This window comes from Nasonia vitripennis, chromosome 5 (genome assembly GCF_009193385.2).
Source record: "Nasonia vitripennis strain AsymCx chromosome 5, Nvit_psr_1.1, whole genome shotgun sequence".
Classification (NCBI taxonomy): domain Eukaryota; kingdom Metazoa; phylum Arthropoda; class Insecta; order Hymenoptera; family Pteromalidae; genus Nasonia; species Nasonia vitripennis.
The window spans coordinates 21,304,575-21,318,635 of record NC_045761.1 but is presented as its reverse complement, the minus strand read 5'-3'; the positions used below and the strand labels follow the sequence as shown (position 1 = coordinate 21,318,635).

General features: G+C 44.0%; 1 protein-coding gene across 8 annotated transcripts in view; it reads right to left on the bottom strand.

Annotated features, from left to right (window-relative positions):
- The window catches only part of LOC103316308 (guanylate cyclase 2D), a 281,070-nt gene that overhangs the window by 60,834 nt on the left and 206,175 nt on the right, over positions 1-14,061 (bottom strand). The window contains exon 3 of one of the 8 annotated variants that reach the window (XM_031931233.2): positions 3,484-3,523. The exons of 6 other annotated variants lie outside the window; for them this stretch is intronic. The gene's annotated coding sequence lies outside the window, so the exon portion shown is untranslated. Of the gene's footprint in view, positions 1-1,868; positions 2,039-3,483; positions 3,524-14,061 lie in introns of those variants that run through there. One more of the 8 variants, XM_031931235.2, reaches the window with a different exon arrangement.

Genomic DNA, 14,061 nt, shown 5'->3' with positions numbered 1-14,061 from the left:
TGACTGTGACACTTTGATCGAGAGCTTCGGTTTTGATTGATTAACGATCTTATTTGCTCTATGGTAGGAAGTATAACGACGCTTCGATGGAAATGGCTCCACTTATGAAAAAAACTCGCTGGAATTAAATCTCATTCGAAAAAGAATAAAAAACGTGTCCCTCATTGGGAAGGAGAGAGAGAGAGAGAAAAAAGAAGATAATCCGCTGTAGCAAGGCTAAAAATTCCTCGAGATTCGCCGTCTGATCTGGAAACAAAAGGTTCCTAAATCCCGCTCATCTCTACTGAGCTCTCGGGGCTTTAGCAAAGTCGAGAGAGAGAGAGAGAGAGAGAGAGAGAGAGAGAGAGAGAGAGAGAGAGAGAGAGAGAGACTCCGCTCTCGGAATCACTTTTCATAGCCACGTTAGGGAATATGTTTGATCTAAAAATTATAACGCTAGGATGAACCTTGAACTCTGCAGAGCAGACACGAGTATACGCGAAAAACGTCGTGTTTTGTCTGCCGAAAACGAGGGTGAATCTCGTGGCAAATGACTCGTCCTCTTCAGGAGAGGTATAATAACTACTCTGGGATTACCAGCGACTATTTTTTTTCTGTACACCCCCCCCCCACCCCTCTTATCGTCTCTTCGCATTGTCGCCCTCATACATACGAATTAGCCATATCTCTTCTCTCCTCTCTCTGTTGGTCTTTATCTCTCTTTGTCTTCTTTTTCCGTGCGCTTTTTCCACTTCTATTTACTTAGCCCGGACGCGTATATATTTCCCTTAATGTTTTTTCCGCGTAAGTGCTCCGGGAACCGAAAATTGAAACGAGAACAAATGCGGCGTGTTGTGTGTGTGTGTGTGTGTGTTTCTCTTAGCCGAGCCCCGAGCAATCTACCGAAATTAGACGAAGCTCTCGGAGCTTAGTCCGAGATTACACATGTTGATATATGTCGTGATTACGATATTTTTCAGATTGTTGTATAAACGTATCGTTTTCTAGGGTTTGAAATGTTTATAACCTCCTCTTCGCGCTGTAGGTCAGTACTCCTTGAAAATGGAAAATGTTTCGAACGAAGACGAATCCTATTTGGGGATTGAAATATGATCAGCTTTCTTACTCCAACAATCCTTCGTTTGACTTTTCGAAAGTACGAGATAGGGGCGATCCAAATGTGAGATTCGTCATTTGAAATTCGAGTGGGAACAAACAAGTGAAAAACTTGCGACGCTGTTTTGGATACCATAACGATTCGTCGCAACTTTTCATATAATTGCGTACATCTGCTCCTTTTTGAAAAGTTCGTTTTCCAAGCTTACGAAAATCGATATTGGCCTTTGAAACTTTCGCGCGCGAGTTAGTGTTCGCATTTTTTTCTTCGAATCTGCTCGAGTCGCGATAACGCGGTGTATTTCTGGAAGCGACGAAGAAATAAATACCGAAGAGGCGTTACACGCAGCAGGTTTCCTCTCTCGCGCGCGCAATGCACCCCTTTAATTTGTTTCAAAAAAGGTCTTGTTGTAAGCAAAGCCTACCGGAGCATCCGCAGTAAACCGATACGCCCCCGACGGCATAATATATTCTCCATACGTATCCGCTTACACACAGCCCTTCCGCGCGACAACAGAAGCAAGTTTCCGTCCGAAATCTCAAACTATACCCCTTGCCTCAAAAAAAATTAGCGCAAGCTCTCTTATTTACATTCTGCCACGCACTGTTTCACGCAATTGCTTTCATCGGTGCGCACCTGAATCCTCGTTCTCAAAGTGCTGGTGAATAATAATATTTCGCAGTACGAGCGCAAATAAGATCTCCCAATGTACGAGAGAGAGTGGCAACTCGTCCGACAAAAGCTCGCTGCGCACATATACATATATACTTACTGCGCAGGCGAATTTCGTCTGACGTGAATTCAATGGCTGCATGGCCTCGTGCCCTTTAGCTATATGTGGAGAGACAGAGGGTAGACCGGACGCATTCCAAGCTGCTCAAGAGACCTTCGCTCGCTGCACTCCGAAAATCCTCTCGAGAACAGTTCGAAGGAGCGAGGAGCTGATGCTGCTGAAGATGAAAGGGGGAAAATCGGAAGTGAGTTATACGCGCGAGAGCTTGCGATTACCTGATTGCGGCAATGAAAAGTGATTTTCATTTGAGTTCAACTTTAACGATGTAGATTATTTGAAAAAGCTAAACAAATCACATCCCTCCTCCAGACCGTAAGCTACCGTTCGAGAAAGAGCGGTTAAACTGCAGTTCCTCCGCCCCTTATACTTCCGCACGTCGACGACGCAGCCCATAAACGTTCCTCGCAACGAAAACTTCTCCCCTTTCCTCAAGCGGAAAACTAAAACTATTACTCGCAAAGTCCCTCAGGTATATACAGGCTGGAAAAAGCAGAGATTAATTCGCAGAGGAGAAAAAAGGGGGTGATGCGCGAGAAAAACTTTTCCTTTCGCGAGCGATACATCTGTTAACGGAGAGCATCGCGCAGCTGCATCGCGTATCCTTGATTATGTAGCTCTCTCTCTCTCTCTCTCTCTCTCTCTCTCTCTCTATCTCTCTCTCTCTCTGCACACGTAATTGAGACTACTTCTTCTCCTCCTTCTTTTGACCAAAAAAGTTCTCAAATGAACCGGAATAAGCTATCAATCTTGTTTGCTAAGAGGATCGCTTGAAATTCCTAATTGAAAGGAAAAAACCAGTTCTACCACGCGTATCCTCGTCGGGGGAGGGTCCGAGAGCGTTATCTCAATTATGTCCCGGGGATTCGGATCCGCAGAGCGGCTGTATTGTAATTTAAAGAAACGGACAAAGATGGAAATTGAAAATCCGACGGGAGAGCTGCAGCTCCACACTTGTGTTGTATGGTACAGGGGGAGAACAAACACAAATACAGCAAGCGAAGAATTGGGGATGTCGGAGGGGGGGATTATCGTGTTACATCGTATTTACTCAGAAGTGCCTGGGATGTGCTTTGTCACCGCTCGCTGATACGCGCGTTATTTTTTTACACGAAATTAATATCCGTAAACACAATTTATCGTAGCTACGTTCAAGCGAGGCAGCTTGCAAAATTAATTGTTTCGAGAACAGATCCACAACGTGTGGCCAGCTGTATATCGTTGTAACAAAAGTGAATTTCTCCCGATACTCGGAACGCGAATTGATTCCCAGGAAGCGAATGTTGGTCAAGCCGCATTGATCCATTTCGTTTAATTAATGTAGATACCAGCTGAAAACCAGCGGAATTCTACGCATGTATCCGTTACGTGCGAGAACCAATAAACGCGAACACGCAGTGAGAGCTCCATCTGCAGTTTCTTTCAAACGCTCGAATGGACTGCAGGACAGGAGGGATATCATGTGCTCGATTGGATTTTTCCGAACGTCCTACGCTTGATCCCCCCTCTTTTTCCCACAGATTTAATGAGCTTTAGCGTCGGTATTTTGAGGTTGTTTCCTCTGACGAGGGATTCATTTTATTTTTGATCAACTTACGGAGCTGAGCGAAGCGAGGGATGGACGTCGTGTAACTCACCTGAAACAGAAAGGAATTCATATACTTTTTGAATGAACAGTCTAATACACTCCCATGCGTTTCCGGCTGTACACCCACACGAGCAACGACGCAACAACACATTACACATCCGGTCGAAAACGGCAATCTTAAATATCATCTCAATCACACTCTCGCGTCTCATTTCATCCGGCAGCGTTGAGTAGCCTCTCAGCCTTCTTCTTTCGGCATTCAATCACCCGGACGAAAAACTCTCCCGTGAATTTATGCTTCACAAATAAATTTCCCTCGATATATATATGTACACACTCGCTCCGTTTCCCCGAGCGTAATAAAAGCGAGGAGCCTCTTCGTGAATTTGTCTTTGAAATAGCCGCGCGCTAAGCATTTATGGAAATAAGCCCTTTGATTTACCAGAGACTATATATACAGCCGGCGTATAAAACTATTTCTCCTCGGTTCACCTCTAGAATTCCTCGAGTTGGCTTTTTCGGGCGAGCCGCAAAAAAAAGAGAAGAGCCAGGCGCTGTCTTAATTCTCATCCGTCCACGATAGGCTGTCCTGGGAATCATCTCGAGTGATTTTTCAACCTAGACTGGACGTCGTTAATACTGAATGAAGTAGAAATGTGAAAATCAAGTGGTAAGAGCAAACGTTCGATCAGACGTCCTCTGATTTAGATAAAAAAAACGATCGATCTTTGGATCAGCGACGAACGAGTCCATAACTAGATTTCGAAAGGTGTACAAATCTAAATTGCGCTTAAAAATTCACGGCACACCGAGACCCCTTTTAAATCTCGCGCGAAAAGGCATCAGCCAACCCGCCGAATTCGATAAATCACAAACCAAATATCTTCCCACTCGCTCTCGCGGCTGTAGCAGTAACAGCATCGCTTTTTCCGACGTCTAAGCTCTTAAATTTTCATTTTTCAATCTCTCATCTCATTTGCACCCTTCACTCGTATTTCTCCCAATCCACCACCACCGACTCATTCTCTAACCCCTTCTTTGTCATCGCGCGCGCATTCATCCCAGAAAATTTTCCATTTCGCAAACTCGATTGGACTCGACGCCTCTGCTTCGCGGGAACGAGGGAGAAAAATTCTCGTGAACGTGTAAGCTCGCAGTCTCGCGGATGTTAGACGTACGCGCGCGATAACATTTTCCCGTCGTCGTCGGGATTGATTTCTCTCTTTCCCAGCTCTCGAGGAAAAAAGTAGGCGCTCCTCTCGTCGGAGCAATTTCTGAGCCGAGCAAACGATCCGCCGAACTTTCAGCTTCGGAATGGAGAGAGGAAAAACAAGAGCGAAAAGGATAAAGGGATATTTCGATTTAGAGAGAAAGTGCGGCGAACTTTGAGCGGAAGACGTTTTTGATTTGTGGCCGCCGCCAAGAGACGGGGGAGGGGATGAAAGTGTGCGCCGAAAGACCGAGGGAGAGAGAGAGTTGAAGATTGAGCTCTGGAAGGGAGATAGAAATAGAGAGAGAGAGAGAGAGAGAGAGAGAGAGAAAAGGGAGAGAGAAATAATAAGCGGCAACGCTCGCCTTTGGCGTTTAATTTAGTCTCTGTTGTTTTGTTTTTCGATGGAATGGAAAAATCCAGATTCGCTTACGCTAGATGGAACGCGTCATTGTGTGGGCGTTTCAAGCTTCTCCCTTTTTCTATCCCTGACAAAAGGAAGGCTCGCATTGTCGGGATATTTTTATTTTATTGAAGAAACTGGAAGCTCAACTGTAAAAAATATAAATTACCTTCGTACCCACGCACGCACCGCTGAGAAATTGCTACACTCGGTCAGCAAGCTCGCGCTGACCGGAGTAACAAGTCTCGTAATCGTAAATTACTTTTTAACAGAATTAATGGCTACTTTCCAATGACTTATGACGTTATTTTTTGTGCCCCGCGTCAATAACACCGATAAATCGCATCCATCAAACATTTCTTTTTCCACCGTCCAAACACACACGTTTCTCCTTCCGTTCGACGCGTAAAAAAGCAGCGCTATACCATTGCGAGCGAATTATTTATAAATCTACTTTGAGAATAAAAAAAAAGGAGAAGCGAGCAAGGACGGACCGAAAAATTATACCCTTGCTTAGAGACAGGCCACGTGTCGCGCGGCGGACTTGACCCGCGAACTTGAAAAAAAGCCTTCCCGCGCGCGCGCTTTCGAGAGAGAGAGAGAGAGAGAGAGAGAGAGAGAGAGAGAGAGAGAGAGAGAGAGAGTGGAGCACTCTCGAGCTCTTAATTATCTACTCGGCGCGAAAACAAGCCGAGGGAAAGAGGAAGAGAGAGGAAAAAACGTAACGGCATTCCGTGGCAAACAAGCGGAAACGTAAAAGCTCGAGGAAAAGGAGCCGCGAACAACTTCCGGAGATCCGCGCGACGTGTAAACAAAGCATTTAGATGCCGGCGTCGCTGTTTCTCTCGGTTTTATGGGGACACACGCGCTTCTATGGTCCAACAGAGAGAAAGAGAGAAGGAAAAAAATTGTCGACACTGTTTGCGGATCGTGATACAGCAGTGAGTAAACGAGTTGTCACGGGAGGAGACGCGAGCTTTTTCGAGGGATTTCCTAATCTGCCAAGTGCCAATTTCTCCGGAGCGACGGTTGATGAGGTTGTGCTCTGGAGAGGGGAGGATGAATTGGCTTTTTTGTTGTTTTTTTCATTTTGGAGCTTTAAATAGTATGTGTTTTTCTTTCGGTATTTTTAAAGTCGATGATGTGAGCTAGCTGAGATGCGAGTTCTTGAAATCCTTTTTACACTACTTTATACTGGAACAGCATTCCTCCGCTATAAATTTTTAAAATTCAAATGGTCTACGCGTGCTTTGAAAGTGTGAATATTCTCCGAATACGCCCATGGTCATTTTTTATTCGTATTTTCCATTTGATTTGCGAATTCGAACACATATTTAAGCAGAGCGCGTATAAAAGTGTCGAATTTAAGCTCGAAACGATGCTCGATTTAATTTCTGCTCCGAATAAAAATAATCCATTACAGCGCAAAAAGCTCCAACAAAAAACAAAGTAAAAGCACGTAATTACAAATTCTAATTCAATCCAGCAGTGCAAAGCCTCGCGGGCTTGTCAGTACATCTTGTCCCTTTAACAGGAGCAGCACTTTAAGCCCCGAGCGATTCCGACATAATCCTGCCTCCCGACAGTTATATTATGCGTACACCACCAGGCCATCGGGACAATTGCAATATAGCGTAGCGGCGAGCCAAGCGAAATCGATACGTATACGAGAGAGCCCGGAGAATCTACCCGAGGAGTCGAGTTTCGAGAGGTACATAACGGAGAGCGACTGATCAAGGAGAGATGATCGTAAAGGGCGAGTCGAGATGACCTTTAAAATTTCGCCCAATTTCGAGCTTGCGCGCGCGGGAGAGGGAAGTGATGAATTTTGCGAGAAGATCGCGTTACGCGATGAGCTTTTATGCTTTCCGAGAAAATAAGAGACAGAAAAAGAATTAACCTCTATCCTCTCTAGTTTCTCGTTCTGTCACATACACCAGTGTCCACGCTGTCGATATAATGATGTATCGATTTCAATAAAATGCAAAGAGCTCCATCGAATCCCGCGCATTCGAGCTAAATGAGCTTTTCACCGGCGAGTAAATAAACAACTTCGATTCGTGTATACTTTTCAAGAGAATCAAAAAAAAAAAAAATCGCCTACGACAGCCAACCCCCAAATCTACCAGCGACCACCTGTCCCATAAAAAAAGCTCGGGCAACGTAGCCAGAAGCAATATCTCCCGTCGCATCGCTAGCAGAGCTCAACAACTAGAGCTTACTCTTCTCCCTTATCTCTCAATCGGTCCGGAGACACCATCGCTTACCTATATACACTTGCCCGCACCACGAAGACGCATCGTGCGCCCATTAAGCGACTCGAACGACGCTGTCAATGTACAATCTCACGATAGAGAGTGAGAGCGGGAAAAAAAATTACGCCTTTTATTTCCGGGAATGGCCGTCCGTTTTTTTTTTCTTCCTGCTCTTCTTTCTCTCCCCCTTTTTTATTCGCCGTCGTTTCGAGGGATTCCGTCGGGGGCTGCTTTATGAGCTTGCTCGGCGAAGTGCGAAGCGACGACGCCACTGGCCGATTTGCTCGCGATAAGGGAATTGAATTTTCGGGGGAAACGTTGCTCCACTGTTGCTGCACTGGCAGTTTGCGAGGTGCTTGTATTATTCCGGGAGCTGCGCGCGCGGTGACCTCCGAGAGAGCTGCTAGCTGGAGATGAGGACGTTGTTTATGCTTATGGTGTTGTTTTTGTTGCGCTGGAATTGAGAGGCTGTCGCGTGTCGCGCTTGTTTTGTCGGAAGTCACGTATCATGGGGTAAACGTTAGTTGCCTAATGTTAATATATTTTCATGATATTCGATGAATGACGTTTGATTACCGGGTAAATTAAACAAGCTGCAGTCTAATCGTTCGATTCCGCGCGCGTGTATGTAAATTAATCCCGTATGATTGATTGGTTAAGCATTCAAGGCTGATGGTCGCGAGGAGAGCCTTTCTCGATCATTACTTCCTCGGCTCGTTTTAATAAGAATCCTTAAGAATATTCCAGGCCACCGCTGGAACGATATTGGATGATCTTTTGAAAAGCGGCTTATTAAAAGCCAGCGCTCAACCGCCTATAGCTATTTTAAATTAAATAAATAAGTCAACGAACTCCAGGCTCTACTACCATCAGTTATTTTTATTTATAAGACGAAAAATAATACTCGAGGGAAATATTCGAAGCGAGGAAAGCAATTTCGAATATAAAATTCAGCTCTCTTACACAATAAAGGCAACCTTACGAACGACAGGCAAAGCGCGTATACACACAAAACGAGAGCTAGATTTATCACAATAAAGCAGCCCGATTCACCTGTCTCGCTTCTCAAATATAAAACCAGCGAAACTCGTATACGTACGTCCAAATCTATCTTCATAATATCTCGAGCAACGAGTTTCATTATACCATCCTCGCCAAATATCTCGTTCTCTCTCGCGCGGGCAGAGATATCCTCGCGAAATCCGAAACGCGCGCGGGAAAATAAATAATTCCTCGTAAGTCCTTCGATTGTGCGGACGTCCCGCGAAGACAGCGATAAATCGCACCTCTTTTCGCTGCACAAAAATTCCTCTTAACCGCATAAACGCGCGCGTCCACATAAATAAACGGGATTTAAAATATTTCGCAAGACTCTCTCTCCGTTCAAGATTCAATTACGCTTGCGGTTTCTTAATCCATTATGAATAAAAATGAGGTCGAACGCGGGGCTTAAATGACCCGGAAAAAGACGGCAATTTGCTCGTCGTAGTTTCGTTGATGATGGGACCAAAGGGGTGTAGTGCAGTAATGCTGGCAATCGATTGTCCTCGCGGGCGATTCCTTTAATTCCGCCGAGTTATTGCGAGAGAGCCTGTAGGCTATTTGGAGCTACAGTCGATGCACGTTCTGCCCGGGAGAAGAAAGGGTCGAGGCTCACCCTTCGTTTCTTTTAGCGACAAATTGACTTTTGCCATGATGCACTGATGAAATCAAACGGCTGCTCGAACGTTTCGCTATTAGTTCTTGAAAGAATTAGTTTCAATCGAGGCCGCAATTTTGTCACGCGGGTTATTTTTTCCCGCTTGAAATTCGATAAGAATATAGCTACGCGCGTGCGGATGAAGGATAAAATGTTTTATAGCTCGTAAATGCAATTTTTGACATACAAACAAGCTCGGGCACTGAAAGGCGCCTGGTAAAAACATGTAAATTGATGCACATGACTATACGACGCATATAAAGTATATACGTACACTTGTCGCGGCATTATATATTTTCTCGCGGTTTTGTCGCGGGATGAGAAAGATTTTACACGATGCAAACTTGATAAAAAATTCACTTTTGAAAGATACGAAACTCTTCGTAAAATCCATGATCCTAGAAACAAGTTCACTAAGTCGAGCTTTGGCTTTTTTTCTCTTCACGCACGCTTCTTCAAGTTCGATCTTAGTTCTTTCTTATACCGTCGAAGAGCCCTTCGCCCATATAGCTGCAGGTGCGGAGCGTCGATCAATAGCGCGACGTCGCACAGTGGTCTCAAAAAAAAAAATGGGACAAATTCTGTCTTAGATCGAGTATTCGATTCAATAAAATCCATTTTTTTAAATTGAAAACATATCTTGATGTACTTAGGAATGAAATAGGATACCGCTTTTTTGTATTATAAACCCGCATATAAGGTTTTTGATGTATTTTTTGACGCTGCATCTGAATCCAATGTGGAAAATGCAATAAATCCAAAATCAACCCCTCCAATAGGGTAAACCCATATCTGCACTTATTTGGAGAATAATTTTTTATTTTTAATCATTTTATAAATTGCGGAAATAATGATTGCATTTTAGGTTAATTTTATCGATTTTTTAACCTTATATGCGGGTTTATAATACAAAAAAGCGGTATCCTATTTCATTCCTAAGTACATCAAGATATGTTTTCAATTTTAAAAAATGGATTTTATTGAATACTCGATCTAAAACTGAATTGGTCCCATTTTTTTTTTGATTTTGAGACCACTGTGCGTCGTTATTTTAATCATCGAAGTTGGGCAAGCCGACTTTACACAACTTTCGGTCGGATTTCGGCAATTTGCCGCGATTCCGGAAGGCAAAAAGTGGACCGACCACATACGGCTGCTTAGGCTGGGGTAAGTTTTTGCTGGTAGAACGCTTAATCGTCCGGGTAATAGGGCTGATATTTTTTGGGAGAGAAGTTTGATGTATTTTTCGAAGACGTCCATCGTCGTAAGCTTCGTGGTTTGCTCGAGTTTAATTGTGAAGTTCAAAGATCGTAACTTCGAGAAGATCTTTCTCGGAAAAAAGTGGGACATTTAATAGGCACTTCTATATATACATACCCTGAAAATTTCTACCTTTCACGGCACCATTTCAATTGTCTGACTCGCTCTCTTGGGCTTTAATAAGATGTAACTCACTTTTCAAGCGCCTTCTGCGCAGACAATGGAATTAGAGCTTGATTGATTACTTTTAAAGAGGATAATTTAACATTCCACGTTGAATTTTCATTCTGTCCTGCATTATTATAATACGGCGAAGGATGATGTAAAAGCTTATTCATCACATTCCTCTCGCGAAAATTGACATTCGCGTGTACGGATATCGAATTAGGTTAATCGCAGTACAAGAGACGCGACACGACAATACGGAAAAAATGCGGAGAATGCAAGCTAATAAAATTGCTGTGCACGCTTAATCCTCCAATCTCTAAACACTCAGTCCTATCTGCATGAAAAGAAAACAAAGCCAGATAATACCCCAATAGAGCGCGTAAGTACCGGAGATGCCTCTCGTATCTCCATAAACGAGCTTTTCAAGCCTTAACGACCTCGTCAGGCTCTTAAACACGACTCTCCCTACCTGATTATCTCGGTCTCTCCTTTAGCCTAACACTCCCACCTTAATTACTCATATGCATTAGATGCCTAGCAAGGCTATATACGCGGCGTGAAATTCCCTTGCAATTATTCAGATTCCTATCGTTAAACGAAATTTCTCAATTTTCCAAGAGGCGTAATTAGAAGAAGAGACATTTAAAAATCGACCTACCCGAGCATCATCAATTACGAAATGAGCTCACCTCCCCAATCGACCGGCGCAAGCTCGTCGACTTCCGCAGCCGTATACTCTCTCACTCAGTCCGCGTGAGAGCATATACCTCTGCGATTCGGGTCGGCAACGCGCGTCGCTCTGGAGGTCGGCCGTTTGTCAAGCGCCGCGTCGCGACTTAATAGCTGACATGGATTGCGTCGCGCGACCGCCTGGGACAAAAAGATGCCGAGATAACGTCTGTTTCTCCGTGGATAAGGGTAGCCTGGAAAAGAAGTTGAGATGCAGGTTATCTTCAGATTTCTGAGCTACCGAAGTTTTAATTAGATTAGATAATCTGCTGAACGCAGTCATAAGAGCCGGGTAAAATTTCATCCCACTGCATTCACTGGATGCTTTCGGCGCAGTTGATGAACTGCCTCATTTTTTCTTCTAACGAAATCGTCCGACTAAGCATATTCCGAGAGAATCATCCGAAATCCGGTATTCCACTTTTCTTGGCTAGCGCTTATCGAAATAATAATCCAAATTGCTCGAATAAACACATCAGCGGCTGATGCGATTAGCCTGATTCAAGCTCTGCGCCAGCTATGATATAAACCTCAGGAATTCCATCGCGCTCAAACACACACATGTATACACCGCCGACTTATCGTATATATAATTTCAGTCATCGGTGGCTCGAGCAATCGCCGCGATAAATAAGGTCTCACACCGTCCACAGGAGAGCGAGAGGCAACATGACAAAGGGGTATTAGTGTCCGAGAGCGAGGTGCTAACGCCGCTGCGGCTGCTACTACTGCTGCAGGCATTCCAATAAGCCTGGCATCGATTTCACCTTAATCACTGGCGGGGCTTGGTCCTTTTCAGGCTACGCGCGTGTACGAGAGATGCCATCGAAATGTCTGCGTCGTCTCTCTCTCTCTCTCTCTCTCTCTCTCTCTGTCTCTCTCTCTTCAGTTTCTCGCTGAATTTCCGCGATACTACTGTTGTTGACGCTGCTGCCGCTGCTGGATTGGGACGAAACCAAGCGAGAAACTAATGGTCTTATTAGGCTTTGAAATTGGAATGTTACTTGACGCATGCATTTGCATAATTACTCCTCGACTGTCTGACTGTGTGTTATGCTTGGGGTTACTATTAACGCATAATAGTGCGCGCGCAAGAGTTCGTTTTTTCCCGCGGAGCCTCGATAAACTGCAAGAGTGTCGAAGAAGTCTCATTAGAGCTCGAGTGCGCGCGGCAGGTTCGTAAATCAGTCGCGGGTAATAATAAATTCACCGCGACAAAATGACCCGCGCTCGCGCTCTTTCTTCCAAGGTCAAGCTCGCGATGAGTAAGTAATCAATCGAAAATAAAAAATTGTGCTATTTTCGCAGCGGCCGCCGGCGTACTTCGAAATCGATATCCCCCTCCTATACCCCTCGACTTCTATCTTTAACTAGTGGACGAACGCGATGAGCGGCTGCGGCAAGAGTGTAGAGGAAGACTTCATAAATTTTGATTGTCAGACGGTAAATCGAAAGGCGCAATGCATAGATGAAAGACAAATGTATGATGCATGTGCAGCCGAGCTTGTAATGCTCGATGCTGGGGAACGACGCATACGTACGTCGAATGAAAATTTTTCCCTCGAACGACGATAGCAATGCGCGGAAAATAAGAATGTCGATACACGAACGACGGCGAAATTTCGAGTCGCAGTGATACACCGAGAGAAAGGACGATCTTGTGAAAGAAGATCCGGAGGAATGGAAGGTTGCGTTGGAGGAAAAGAGACAGAGATGGATGAATGCTTAAGGTATGAAAGAATCTCGTGCTTCGCGCTGGGATGATGCTATGGTAATTGGAGAGAAATGTACGAGTGTATGACGTTGTGTTTCTCTGTAGACGTACATCTGTAAGTATTTATTCGAAGTTTATAACGATGAAAATTTGTTAAAGTGATGGATCGGAATAACGGAATGGGCGTACGTCTGACCGTAAACAAAGTTTACTACTGGAGAACTTTGTTGCTGTATGAATATTCCACGGATTTCATCGATTGATTGTCTGCTGTTTTTTGCCTGGCAAATGCTTTCGATGAAAAAAAGCTCTTGATAAAAAAGTAGAAAAAGATAAATAGCTAAAAGGCATTTGACTGAAAGCTTAAAGAAAAGGAGAGAAAAGAGTAAACAGATTATACTAATAATGCTTTCGAGCGAGTTACTTTTAAACTGTTCCTATTTAGTTCTTGGAAACTGATAATAAAATAAAAATTATCATCAGTTTCCAAGAACGACTTATACTCATTGGTTTATCTACAAGAAGAAACAGCAGCATTTACGAGGAAGAGTATATCCTCCGACCCTATCATACTTTTGTTATTCGCAGACGTTCTCTCTCCTCTGTCTAATTTGGGCATTTGATTGGCCTTCGCCGAATTAAAGTGCGAAAAGAGATAGCCGACTGAATTCTTGAAATTCCTTGATCAATAGCGTTTCTCGCGAGGACTTTTCAGACATTGAACTGACTCTGGGTGAGAAGACAGAGGGAAGCATTTTTCGCGAGATATTTCAGCGTAGTTTATCGGGGCGATTTCCGATTTTCGGCCGGAGAAAGCTGATCTTCTCCGTTATTACATGGCTCGTGAAAAAATATAACTTTGGAGCTGTACGTTTACCATTTTTTTCAAATTTCGCGAAGAATGCGAAGTGGTTTTGCAAAAGTAGGAGTCTCTAATAAAAGTAAACGAATCGGTTACAAGCGGTATAAAAAAAGTCTATACTCTCGGATACTTACGGCAAAGCTTTATATCACCGTATAAAAGTTTAGAGTGTCGCGGAATTTCGCATGATTGCGTATCTTTTTCAATTTCTTTTTATCGGCGAAGGGATCGACACGTTATTTTTTTCTCCAGAGTCGTAAATTTTTTACGCACACGGGCATTTATCA